We start from the raw sequence: 13,934 nt of genomic DNA on the forward strand, positions 1-13,934 counted from the left end.
GCAGCAGAGATAAAACCCTCCAACCTGAGCGTGAACTGACACAGCGGGAGCCGGTGATGGACGGGCAGCCAGTTGAAGCAGTGCAGATTAGTGACTCTCCATACATTCAGCACAATAAACAGCGAGAATAAGCCTCATCCCACAGTATTAGTGTCTTGTTAATACATGTAATCCCCATGAACCGCTGCTTCCTGGAGAACGTTTGTTTACCAATTTGCGTGTGTGTTCATTTGTGTAGGTTTTCTCATGTTGACTTACTGCTCTCTAATTGCCCCACATTTGTTTATTTTAGGAGTGAGCGTTCAAGACAGATGCATTTTGATTGTTTTCCATTTTCCTGTGCAGTGTGGGATTAATTTTCAGGCGCAGGAGGAAGTCGTCAAAATGAACGCAGAGGAGGGAAATGCAGATAACAATCAGTGTGAGTAAGAGCTAATTACTGAAGCTGCTGGTTTGAAAAGAAAAAAAGAAAAGTCTGGTCAAAGACAGGATGAGTATTATGAGCCAGGAGTGAAAATATAATAAAATCTGGTGAAATCAACTCAGTTTCGCATCTGAATATCATTAACAAACTGCACAGATGTTCATTTCCAGCTGTTTCCTCACTGGTACAAACACCTGAGGAGGTAAATAAATGAAAGCACAGATTGCGGATGTCAGCATATTTAACCATGGATCAGTTTGGTTCCCGGATTTGACTCTGTGCTCACTCTGTGAGCAGAGACAGCTTTGACAGCCGGTTTCATTTTGGATCCAGTTTCCAAATTTGTTTAGCTCCGACTCTAATGAATTTCTCATTAAACCTTTTGTCTCACTTCACTGTACAGAAACCAACCAGTTCTCCATCCTCAACAACATACAGGTCGTTTTTTCAACCCTCTGATACCAAACTGCTACTTCCACATGGGAATCGAACACCGCTCTCCTGTGTCATATTCCTGTGTTTTGTTGACCCATCGTGGAATTTGTCGCTCTGTAAACTACGTCACCGCACTTTTCCCTTTGCTCCTGTTATAATTACTACGACCACTAGATGTCGCCTAGCAACAAAACCTAACTATGGGTCATAATAACCTGCTGACAGACGACCTGTGGGCTGGTAGAAACATATAGTAAAATATACAGATCAAAATTTCCAAAAGTTCAAGATGACATCACAACAAACTGCTTGTTTGGTTTGAGCAACAGTTTAAAAACCCAAAGATTTTCAAGGAAAAGAAAAGCAGCAAAGCTGGAACTAGGTAATGTTTGGTAATTTCCTGATGATTAACTTTATTTCAGTTGACTAATCAATTATTCCACTGATCGTTTCAGTTCTAGTCCTCGCCTCCTAAAGCATCACAGGTAAAACCTATCTTCTGCAAAACGCATACAATGATGTAAACACACAGAAACAATCACAGTGACATTTTGAGTCAAGACGAAGCCCCTCTGCAGCCGACGACTTCAGAAATCATCCGTCCAGTTACAGACTGGTGAGTGTTAACAATTCAATCTGTCTAAATCATATTCACATCGGTTGGAAAGTGATGCAATCGAACCCACTTCCTGAAACAAGGTCTTTTACATGATGCTCCTGTTTGTGACCAGCGCACCGGCTCATCTCGCTGGTGATGTCAGATATGCTAATGTCACAGATGTGTGTTAGGACTCGGTCTGACACCGTAAACTGAACCTATTATTGCCTCTGCGATACAGATCTGCATTTCAACAAGGCTGTAATTGGTTCGGGGGGCGCGGCGGGGGAGGGAGCAAAATGCTGATGGAGCACAGAGAGATATTTTTGGAGGCTCTGTCATCTGAACATGAAGAATTAAAAAAAAAAAAAAAACACAGTGTACCCTCTCGTTGTTGGTTGGAGGATGTGAATAGACCTAATTTTGGAGCAGTGGGGTGGTGCTACAGTGTGAATACAGATGTGACAGAAAGCTGTGGAAACAAAGAAAAGAGCAGCTGCCTGGTGGTCACAGTAAATCACTGCTCATCAGGGCTCCTGTTTTGTTCAGGTGTAGTTTCACAGTTTGATGAAACAGTAGTTACAGATTCTGCGACAAATATTGTAGATTATTTTACAGTTTTCCGAGGATCTGTCAAGGACATCCTGTGATTTCAAATAGATAGAAATCAGCAAACTCCACTGTGAAAACTGGAGTCTGGAATCTCAACAGAACTAGTGCATTATCCAAAACAGGTAAACTACACTAGCTGCTAATGTGTGACTGTGCAAAATGCCCAGCAAATTTTCACAGAGTTTTAATGTATTTAAAGGTCCCATATTTTACTCTTCTCCAGTGTTTTATTTGAAGTGTTGATATAAGAAGATATATTTGTGGTTTTAAGAACCAAAAACCATCTCAGTGTAGTTTCCTGAGTGATCCAAGAAAAAATATAGCAGATTTCATGTAAACACTTGGAGAAACCAAATCCTGCAAGGTTGGGTGGTGGGTCCAGGTGGGCGTGGTTTGGAGCATGGCTGAGGGTGGTGACTGCTTTGTTGTGACATCACAAAGAAACACATGGAAATCTACCTTTATAACATGTGGGACCTTTAAATTGTCATCAGATGTTTACAAATCTTCCTGTATAATTTTTGTTCTGTATTTCAGACCCTGTATCTGGATATGAGTTGTGTGATTCTACACGGACAGTGAGGTGAGTTTCCTGCTGCCACCTTACAACCCAGAACATCTAATGAGCTGAAAAGAAGAAATAAATCTTCAGTGCTGACTCACTGCCCCAGCTGAAGAGTTCCTGGTGTTTAAAATCGAAGCCCTAAACCTTTAAAATACTCCAAGGCCACACACACACACTGCGGTTAAACACTCTGGTGGCTCCTCATCCTGTCAAGTTCAAACACAGTTCACTACTGAAGAAGAGTGACAAGACAAACCACTGTCAGAGAGAGAGAGAGATACATGTCCTGAATCCTAAATCTGACCACAGAGCCAGTAAGTGTGGGTGTAACAGAGAGCCTCCGAGCCACCGGCTGTCGGGTTATCTCTGCCGGCAGATAGCAGACCGCTGTCACGGTCAGAAAACAGGAGATTTATTGGTCTGGGAGTGATGCTCCACTGACACTGTTGTCATTTTGAAGTTTGGAAGAATAAAAAAATGATGTCTTTGCTGTCAGTGGCCTCCTTTATCATCAGCTGACAGATAAATTAAGTATTGTCAAGAGGACTGAAAGTACTTAACTGAACTGACAGAGGCAGTTTCCATGGTGCTTTGAAGTATAAATGTTATCAGGGCTGATTTACAGTCATTCCCAAAACCTGAAATACTTTTACTTGCTGTAGTTTGCATCATTTATTTCAGTAATAATGAGGCTGATTAAACTCTGTTAACCACAGAGGAAGAGAAGGGAGGGTGAACTGCGACCCCAGCGCCTTGTATGTGTCTGACCTTTCTGTAATGAGCTGCAGTTTTGCCATTTTAATTCAGCTGATTTATTTGCAGCAAATGGATCCACAGCGAGGGTGACCTTCAGGGACCAGCAGAGGACTGGACTGGACTGAAGAGAAGGGAACTGGTCTGAACTGGGTTAAACTGAACCAGACAGGATTCATCTTCACTGTAACTAACTGGAAATTACTTGACCTGACATTAACTGTACTCTGTTTCATCTAATTAAGTAATCAGCTGATAGGAGGGAGGACAGGTGAGGAAACAGACCACCTAAACATGCCTGAATTTAACAAAAATGATGTGATTTGATTTAAATGTGACATGGAAAATTCTTTTCAACAAACCTGCTTAATTTCTTATTATATTTCATTTATTTATTTCACTTCATCTTTATTTAATCAGGCAGTCTTGTTGAGATTTAAATCTCTTTTTCAAGGGGATATGAGAACAAGAAGCGACCACAAACACAAGGCTACAAAATACAAGAAACTAAGAATTTATATTGGTGTTGTTGCAGGAAACAAAAACCCAAAACCTTTCCCCCAACGCTTAAAGCTGCACCAACTGGTTCTGTAGTTTCTTAGCTCGGCAGAAAGTTGTTTTATATTTAGGATTTTTTTTTACTGCTGCTGACTGAAATTTTCTCACCACCTAAAGGAAAAAGGTTTCGCCATTTCTTCAAATATATTTTATGAACATGTATAGCATTTCCATTTTACACTCACATGATACTACATGTTTCCAGGCACATTTTAGATTCATATTTTATATTCATATAAAACACTTCAAGGCTCTTTTACAGCAAAGCACTGCAACTAATTATATTTTCATGCATCCCAGTACAGAGATTTTGCTCTTGGAGGTCGCTGTGTCCCAGAAGAGAATTTGAAGCCTTTAGATGCCACAAATAAATTTGGATTTTTCCATCCTGGACAAAATTAACAGTTCCTGCTTAGGACTAATAAATGAAACTAAACTTGGAGCTTATGAATGCTCCTAAAAGCTGTAACGCTCTTTGCTAGAAAAGAAAGGAAAACAAAAAGTTAAAGCAAAGAAATGCTGCTAAAAAAAATGTGCAGCCGAGTCTGAACTCAAGGTTTTGCACTTGTATCCTGGGGTTAAAAAACAACAACAAAAAAAAAAAAACGAGTGGCTATCTTCCCTCAAGTCCTGCAAATAACTTCACTTAACCTTCATTTATTTGGAGAAAGAGCTTTGCTGAAGGACTGAGCTTGTTTCCAGACTCGAGCATGTTTCACAGGATTAACTTTTTTTCTGTTGTGCTGCTAATCTTGGCATTCAAACCCTTCACTCCTTCTGCAGTGGACTGGAAGTGATAGGAATCTGCTCACACCTTCATTTCATGCAGCTGAGGGTCTGTTGACGCCTATATTATGTGGACGAGATTAAATTATGTGGCCGAGATTAATCCTGCAGGGGTGAACGTGCAGTTGCTGGAATGCAGATACATTTAAGATCTGCATAGTGAGGAGGAATTTATGCTGACGGCTTTACAATGCTCCAGTGACTGTGGTACAGCAATGCAGATAAACTCCCAGCTTGGCTCCTATCTCACTCCATCGCTCCCCCTTTCTCCTCCTCTTTTTCCACCTCCTTTTCCTCTCTTCTGTTCCTTTAATTTCTCCATGAGAGACAATCTTTTCCTTTTTCCTACATCCATCATTAATTCCTGTCTCTGTCTCTCTGCACGCCAAACCTTCATTTCCCTCCAGCCTGCACACTGCGTCCCTTTCTCTGCTGGTTTCCCTTATCTCCTCTCTGCTGCCTGTTTCCCCACCTGCATGTAGCTTTACACGTCTCTCTGACTTCTTACCTCTCCTCCTCAGAAATCTCTTTTCCTGCATCTTTCACATTTTCTGCTCTATTTTCTATCTCTTATTTCTATCCCGGCACAAAACAAATAAATAAATAAAAAAAAACTTGCTTCTCCTGATAATTCTCGTTTCCTCTCTTTCCATCTCATTGCCTTTTCTTGATGTTCCCGTCTCGCCCTCGCTCCCTTCTCTTCCACTCTGCACATCTGTCCCTCTCTCTTCTCCTCTTGCATTTTTTAAACAGTGTTCGTTTAAAGTGATTGTAAAGAGCATCCAAACATGTGTGAATCTTATAATGTGCAAACATTATATGCAACCGAGCAGTGGACGTGCAGCAGGTCGTGCCCTGCAGCGATTCAGCCTCCAGGTGGCAACAACCTGAGAGGCAGAGAAAGCATCAACTGTATGCAGATTTCCTCTGGAGTGCAGGAGCGACGTCCCAGAGACAATCAGTCATGCTTGTTTTGACTACTCTGGGAGATGGAAGCGTGATGATGAGTTACATCATCATGGTAAACAGCTTCTGTATTTCAAGACAATGAATGACCTTGTTGTGCAGCAGTAGAGCAGCAACAGGAAATAAAAACATAAATTTGACATGAGTATATAAATCAGATGAAAACACACCTTCTACTTTGGGTCTAATACCATTTTTTTTCTTCCTGATTCCGATACCTCGACTTGGGTATCGGCCTCATACTGATCCGATACCACTGCAGTAAAAAACACACACATATAAACACACACTAATAGAGATTTTGCTCTGCTGTGATACACAGTACATTAGTTTACCATTAAAAGCTTAGTGAAGTCATCATAATGTGAATAAGTGGCTGCTGAGATATTAAGCTCATAAATGGTCCTTACAGACTGTATGTGCTGAGTTTAGTACTGAACTTAATTAAACAGCTTGAACCAGCAGCAGAGTGAACGTACTGCTGAACTGGAGACGGAGCCAAACAGCAGAGTTATGTGTTCACAGTAATGTGTTCACGTATAGCCTCATGCTTCACGTCCCGCTGGTTTACTCTGAACTTGGAAATTCTGCCTTTAGTTTTTATGCACCAAACACATGGAATTATCTACAACACGATCGACACTCACTACGCCTGGATAATTCAAGACAACGATCTCAAACCACTTCATCTCAGTGTGCAAATGCTTTGAATTTTAACTGACATTATTGGAAATGACGGAAACCTCAGTGATCTTCAAGGCTCAAATAAATACATGAGAAAGTGTCGTTATATGCACAGTCTAAAAGTGCACAAATTAGATCAGCAAAGTCGTTTCCATCTGTAATGTGCACCTCTGCAAACCTCTCTGACAGTTACCCACAACACACTTCTCTGCATATTTCCTGCCTGTTATTCAGAAGATGCTTTGGCCCATGTTTTGTGCTAAAGCTAGGTATTATCCTAATTTGTTTAATTGTTTCATTTAAGAAAAAAAACACTTTGTATTATTTTATTGTTGTATTTTATCATTATACGCGTCAGAATATTTATCAGCTTGACATCTTATTTCCAGAAGCTCTAATTGTAGATCAACTTAACTTCAGATTTATTTCATTCAAAGAGCAGCAACAGCTGCAACTTATTTCAATCAATCTACAATACGTGAATGACAAGAAGCTAATAAAGTACAGTTGACATCATGAATCATGTTCTCAATGATGATTAAAAACTGACCATAAACAGGTCAAAATTACACCATGAAGTAAAATACTCAATCCTGATTTGTTAAAAAAAAAAAAAAAAAAAAGCTGCTCCAGGAGTCGAGTTCATTAAATTACTGCACAACTGTCAGATTTTATATTTATCACTATGAGCCAGTTAACAGGGTTAAATTAAATGCATTGTTCGATGCAGCTGGAGCCTAAAGGTGGAGGAAACAAACGTCCCCTGCTGCAAAGTGGCTGCATTTGTTGGCAGTAAATCATAGATGAGGTTTTATGACACTGGTAGTAGCTGTTAAAGACTCCGATGGACTTGGCCTTGAGCGTATCAATGACCTGTCTGCTGCTCTGACTTCCTGCCAACATCCAGATCCTCCAGCTGTGTTCTTTCAGCCGGACCAGAGTCCAGAACAGATTCAGAGCCGGAGCGTCTTCACATCGCAGCCTCGGTGCAGCTCGACCAGCAGCACCAAACACAAACTCACATCTCCTCTTATTAATCTCACATTTATCTTTTGTTGATTTTCATCATCTCTGGGAACATGTTCTCACATTTCATTGACAAATTACTAAATCATCAGATTATCTGTTAACGGTAATAACCATTAGCTGCAGCTCGAGTACAAAGCACAAGTTCCCCTGAACTTTTTGCATGTTCCTGGAGGAAGGTTCTAACTCCCAGTTGTCTCAGCAGCAGACATTATAGACACACTGGTGGGCTCGGGCCCAACAGCAGCAGGAAACAGTGGAATAAGCACAAAGTGTCCCGTCGTCTTCAGCCACTCAGCAATAAAGTCTAATGAGAGAAAGTGCTGCGAGCAGAACTTAAGAGCCAAGCTTTTACTGCTGCTTATTACATGTGGGCGGTTCTCTCTCTCTCTTCTCACCTTTACCACTTCTCTTCCTCTTCTCACCCCCCTCCTCATCTCTCCGTCTTCCTCTCAGGTTCTCTCTAATGTTTCCCTGCAGCCTAAACACCCTCTCATCCTTCACACGTCTCCCCCTCACTCTTATCGCTCCTCTCTCTCCGTCTTCACAGCTCTCTTCCCTCCATCTCTGACCTTTCTCTCTCTTTTCCTTCAGTCTGAACCTCTCTCTCTCTCTCTCTCTCTCCCAGTCTCTCTCTCCCTCTCTCCCCGTCTCTCTCCTCCTCTCGCACAAACTTGTTCACAAGCAGCTTCGACAATCAATAAAAGCATGCGTCACTCGTCTCCTCAGGTGCTCGGTGATGTGGTGAAACTTCTCAGGTTTTCTGTCTCAGTAAACTCAAAATGCATCATGGGACATAACAACCTTGGGACCTTTTCTGTTTGATTGTAATTTTATTGTATTATTGTTGCTCTGTATCTGCACCTCTAGGGACAACCTTTCTCTCCTCCATCACCCCGACTACCTGCCTCCTCCTCTTCTCTCTAATCCTCACTCGTCTTTTCACCTCAACTTCTCTTCAATCTTCCTCTTCCTCCTCTGCTACACTTTTATTATCCCTTCATTCATCCCAGGAATATCCCCACATTACTTTATCCATTTATCTCACCCTCTCCGACTCCAATCCATCACTCCCAGTGGCCTCTGATGGTTTTCCAACTGTCTCCCTCCATCTTTCCTCCGCCTCATCAAACTCGAGGTTATAGTTTTGCTAAATTAATTTCTCGACTTTTCTTCATTTCACCCGCAAACTCTTCTTGTTTTTGTTTTTGTTTTCCCTTGTGTTTCTCTTGCTCTCACATTCTCCTCACAACCTCCACTGTCTTACCCCATCCCCAGAGGACAGCCTGTCTTCTGCCCTCCCTTTGCTCCATTTTGCCCTTTTCCTCTTGTCTATAAAAGAGATGAGTTTGCATAAAAGCTAAAAGAAAGGAAAATACACTCACAAATACAAAACAAAATATATTTTGTTAAAGGTCCCACACAGTCTAAAGGTGGATGTCCATGTGTTTGTGATTATAAAGCAGGTCTAGGTTCTATATTAATACTGTGAAAGTATCAAAGCCTCAGTCCACAGAGAAATGCACACAGCCTGTATTCAGAAACTGAGCCTTAAAACCAGCCGTAAGGACTTCTGGAACTTTGTGATGTCACAACAAAGCAGTCACTGCCCACCTGGACCCACCATCCAACCTTGCAGGATTTGAGTATTTACCTAAAAATCAGTGTTTACCACCCACCTGATACTTTTATTCAATCACTCAGAAAACTGTCAGCCAATCAGAAGAGAAGCTCAGATCCTCTCTTCTGATAGGCTCACTGACCTGTTGTTACTAGAGCTCCAGCCTGAGAGAGGAGTTGTAAAACTACACTGAGATGGTTTTTGGTTCTTAAAACCACAAATATATCTTTTATACCTCAAAAAATATGGACATTTAAAATCATATATTTAAACTATGTGTTAGATCCCACCTGATAAAAGCTCTTAGAAAACATTACAATTAAATATGCGGCTAAACCCTGTTACACAACAGTAATCTCTGCAGCTCCAACACAGTATAATCACAGCACAGGGAAGGAAATGTCAATGGTGATGACAGAGCGCCCAAACTGCACTCAGGTAAACATCACCTGAGAGCTCAGACCCTGCTGCGTGACGTCTGCAGGTGCTCAGCAACATTCAAATTAAAAATGTACTGAATTATGGGGATTTCACACCACAGCAGAACACACAGCGTTCCTCACTTATTTCACTGAGACCACAGCACAAATAAAGACCAGGCAACAAAAACAGCAGCAAAAAACAAACCGCTGTACCGTTGACTTATTGTCTGGAAACTGCACAAAAATATATCAATCAATATTCACATAAGTCACACACTCCACAGCTCCACACACACTCCACCTCTTTGACCATTTTTGGATTAGCCAGGAGTTAGGGGTGGAGTCAGGCACTGCCAAGATGACAACAGTGGAGCAGCTCACTCTAAGCTTCAAAACTGCTCTTCAGAAACCTGTGGGTGACGTCTTTATTTCCAGTCTATGGTTTTATATCACAGTCAACTGAGTATCTGTGGAGTCTGGATCACTGGTCAGATGAAACCAGTACTAAGAGGATGTTGACAGACTTTTCACCATTTTCTGGACGGAACAATTATGATCTTAAAAATAAATCATAAAAACAAACAGATCCATTGTTAGTGTCGGTCCTAAAAGAACTGACCTGGTAACTATGTGATCCAACACTACAGGCCTGATTCTTCCAGTTACACACTATCACACCAGTAATAACAACGTGTTGTATCATTTGCTGCCTTATGTAAGTGTAGATGGAGCAGACACACAATGCTTAATCCCAACTCATGTAAGTACAAGGACACACATCACTCTGTTGGTGCTTTAATCCCTCAAAATGGACTCACAGGTTTGTATTTTATCTTCTTTACCTGCGGCACACACACACACACACACGCCAATGTGTAGTGTCAGTATGAAGCCGCTCTTATTGATCCTCAGGCACAAACCCCCTCCAGCAGCAAGGACAGTGTCAGTTTCCATCTCCAGCTCTGTGACTGTACGCTTACGATGTGAGACATAATGAAATGAAATGACAAATACAGCCTGAGGCCAGAGGTAGAATGGATTTTCTTTCTAATGGGAGCAATTGGAGGAAGAAGGGAATTTAAAAAGGAAGATTATAGGACAGAGGAAAGGAGGAGGAAGAAGAGGACGTAAGGATGGAAAGAGGTGTTAATACACAGCTTCAAGAATTTCAGTTACGAGACTGAGCAGAAACATTCATGCTTTGTCTCTGCACTGAAGACGGAGCTGAAAAGACTGATGGGTAAATAGAGGGGAAGGAAATGTTTCAAACGGAGGATCAAAAGGAAAACAGAGGAGGAAAATGGGGTAAAATGGAGGAGAGAGGGAGGGGGCCAGAGGAAGGAGGAGTAACAGAGGAGGAAGAGAGGAAGAGGTGAATCTTAACGAGCCCTCGCTTCATGTTCAGGGGCGATAACCCGAGAAAACGAGCCCCGCTCTGTTGTGCTGTGTTCGAGGACTGTATCGCTGCCGCTTTGATGAAAAAGGGCAAAAGGGGTGAAAGGCAGGGCAGAGGGGGATCTTAATTACAATCTTAATTAGTCCCCAAACAAATCTAACTTGAGGAGACCGGGTCTGCTCAGACCTGCGGCCCTGATGGAGGACGGGTGTGGAGGGTTTTCCTCCAGCTGACGGAGGGGTTAAGGTCCCGGAAATCAGGCTGTTCACATGGGTAATGAATAACTTGTTTAGTGGGTAGGTAGATAATCCGTCATCTAAAATGTGACTTTAGCAAAGGGATTTTTTTTTGCAGTTTGTTTAGCCTGGTATGAGCCCTGATTTGGGGATTTGCACGACGATGAATTAGTTTTTTATGACTTTTAAGTTACATCAAACAACTGTGCCAACATTATTTCAGTGACTGTATATTTCAATGTAGATCTGCTCATTACTTTGCCATTTAAATCCTATTGAACAAACGGTTATGTAATTCATATCTTTAAAAAAAAAAAAAAACATTAATTGAGAAAATAACTGACATATTCGTCAACAATGAGAAGTTTCGCTTGTTGTTTCTTTCTGGCAGATGTTGATGATTATGAATCCTCTGATTGGCTGAACTTGGTACCGTGGTTAGTTTGGTTTGGTCCAGTTAAGTTTACTCATGGTGGTAAAACAGAAATCAGAGCAGGAACATGATGGTAAATAAAAGCTCCTCATGCTCAACGCACACACAACACACAACCAAATGACGACTCCGACACGTAAACAGTTTTTCTTCTCATTCCACCGTCGTTTAATCACAGACGAACTTTGGTTTCCAGCCTCGGCCTGGCTCGGGCAGAGGGAGCCGCAGAAGAAGAAGATGAAGATGAGACAAGGGAAAATTCTGGCAAATAAAACTATGTTGGCAGATGATGCAACCCTTGTTGTGTAACACTCTAAATATAGAAGCAAAAGGCATTCTGCATTTGGGGAGACGAGACCGCCAGCTGAACTGAAAATATCTCTACCCCAGTGATACCTGCAATCCTGGGGGAGCTTCTGCCCCCGTCTCCCTCCGTCTCTAATCCCTCCACCCCTCTCACTTTTCCTCTTCATCCCTCCATCCATGTCACCATGACTGATTACACCTTCACCTTCAGCTCCTCCGTCCATTCTTTTCTCGTCTAATCCCAATTTTACGTCTTCAGCTTTTGATTCATCCATTCTTCCTCTTCTTTCTCTCTCAGCCTCTCTACTCCTCATCCTTGCTCTTTCATTTCCATATTTTTTCCATCTGTCTTCTTTTCCCAGCCATCCTTCCATCCATCCTGCCATCTGTTCCTTCCATCCCTCACCTTCTCCTCCACCTCTCTGTCTCCTCATTCATCTCTGCCAACATCTCCTCCCTCCATCCCTCATCTCTTCCCCTCATCCGTCCTGCCGTCCCCTCTTCTCCTCTACCCTCCTCCTGACATTTATCCACCTCTGCTCCTCTTCCTCCTTCATAAATCCGTCTCTTCTTCCTCTGTCATGTTAATGATTCATTCCAACAATCCTCAGCTCATTCCTCTTCTCCTTTCTTCTGCCTCATCCTCCCTATTCATCCATTTATCCTCTCCTCTTTTCAGCCTGTGTTTGATTTAATTAACATTCCTCTCCTCCTCCTCCTCCTCTTCTATCTCCCTTGTTCTCTCTCCTTACATTTTATACATTTAGCAGAGGTCAAACTAAACATGTCTGGCAGTCGCAGCCACATCAGCGACACCTCAGACTAAACAGCAAAATGTTTCCTCTGGAAAAAGAAAGACTTGAGTAACTTCTCTCCGCTCTCATTTAAATTCTGCTGCACTTGAAGAGACTTCAGTTTTCTTCAGACTTCAGATTTAATCAAAACTCATCTGTTTATTCCGCGCTGCAGCCGGTCCCTGATGTGACACATCTCTCTTATTTTGGCTGGAAAAGTCTTGGCAGTTGTTTATTAGTTGGCATCAGAAACAAAAAGTTAGAGTTTGATGCTGGTGGCGAAGACGAGTTCTTCGTTTAAAGCTGCCAGGGTGAGAAAGTGAGTGTGACTTGTTAGGCTGTTAAAATGTGAAAATTAGTATTAGTATTTGTGCGTTTTAAGCTGCAGCACATGTTGTGTTCATGTGTGAGAGAGTGAAGTCCCTACAGGGAGCAGCAGACAGTGGATGTTCAATTCAACTGAAACTAGTCAATGAATCCCTGGTGGAAACATCCACTCAGCTTCTCATCATGTGGAGACCACTTCCTGCTGATCTTCCTGTTAAAGGACAGACTAGATCTGGGTGATCTGGCCAAAAGATCATATAAAAATCACAGCCAATCACAGATTTGTACTGCGCTGTTATTTATTCATGAGGTGCAATATGGAACTTGAATGTTCACTTGCTGCAGAATATTTTCTCCCAAGAATCCCTGAAACGAAGCCGCTGCCATGTACAAGGCGTCACAGCACTACATGCAATTAATATCTCCAATATTTCCTGTGGTTGATCAATCGTCCCAACAATCAGCAGATGCTGGAAATCCATCGTCAGGCTGGAGACACGCTGGATGTGTCGTGGATGTGGAACGTCTTGGTTTTCATTTCGGCGCCCATGTTAAGGGATTAGTGTGCCTGACGTTTGCATCTTGCAGCAAAAACAGACAGAACAGACCTGTTGATGTCATTTCTACACTACAATATAAACTCCTGAGGAAGTATAAAATCAGTATGTAATAAATGTGACACTTTTGCAAATTTAAGTAAAATAAGTTGAGATGTTCCACTCCTCCTTCCTTCTTTCCTCCCTTCCTTCACTCACCCTTCCTGCCTTTAATTTAGTCATACATAATTATACAATGAGCTATAATTGAATTTGTTGCGCTACATCAGTCTTCTTAATTGGCCTGGTCTCCGTGTGTGTGTGTGTGTGTGTGTGTGTGTGTGTGTGTGTAGGTTTATGTGGCTCTGCATACCAATGTGAGGTTGAAAGAGCACCACATAAGTATCGGCAAGTGTGTGTTTGTAAGTGCACGTGTGTGATGTTCTCTGTGAGCGT

At 42.0% G+C, this 13,934-nt stretch overlaps 1 protein-coding gene across 1 annotated transcript in view; it reads right to left on the reverse strand.

Moving 5' to 3' along the window:
- Positions 1 to 13,934, reverse strand: part of trpc5a (transient receptor potential cation channel, subfamily C, member 5a) — a 106,928-nt gene that overhangs the window by 63,985 nt on the left and 29,009 nt on the right. The gene's annotated exons all lie outside the window — the stretch shown is intronic.

This window comes from Trachinotus anak, unplaced genomic scaffold (genome assembly GCF_046630095.1).
Source record: "Trachinotus anak isolate AG129_WGS33_773 ecotype Australia unplaced genomic scaffold, CSIRO_AGI_Tana_v1 ptg000023l, whole genome shotgun sequence".
Taxonomy (NCBI): domain Eukaryota; kingdom Metazoa; phylum Chordata; class Actinopteri; order Carangiformes; family Carangidae; genus Trachinotus; species Trachinotus anak.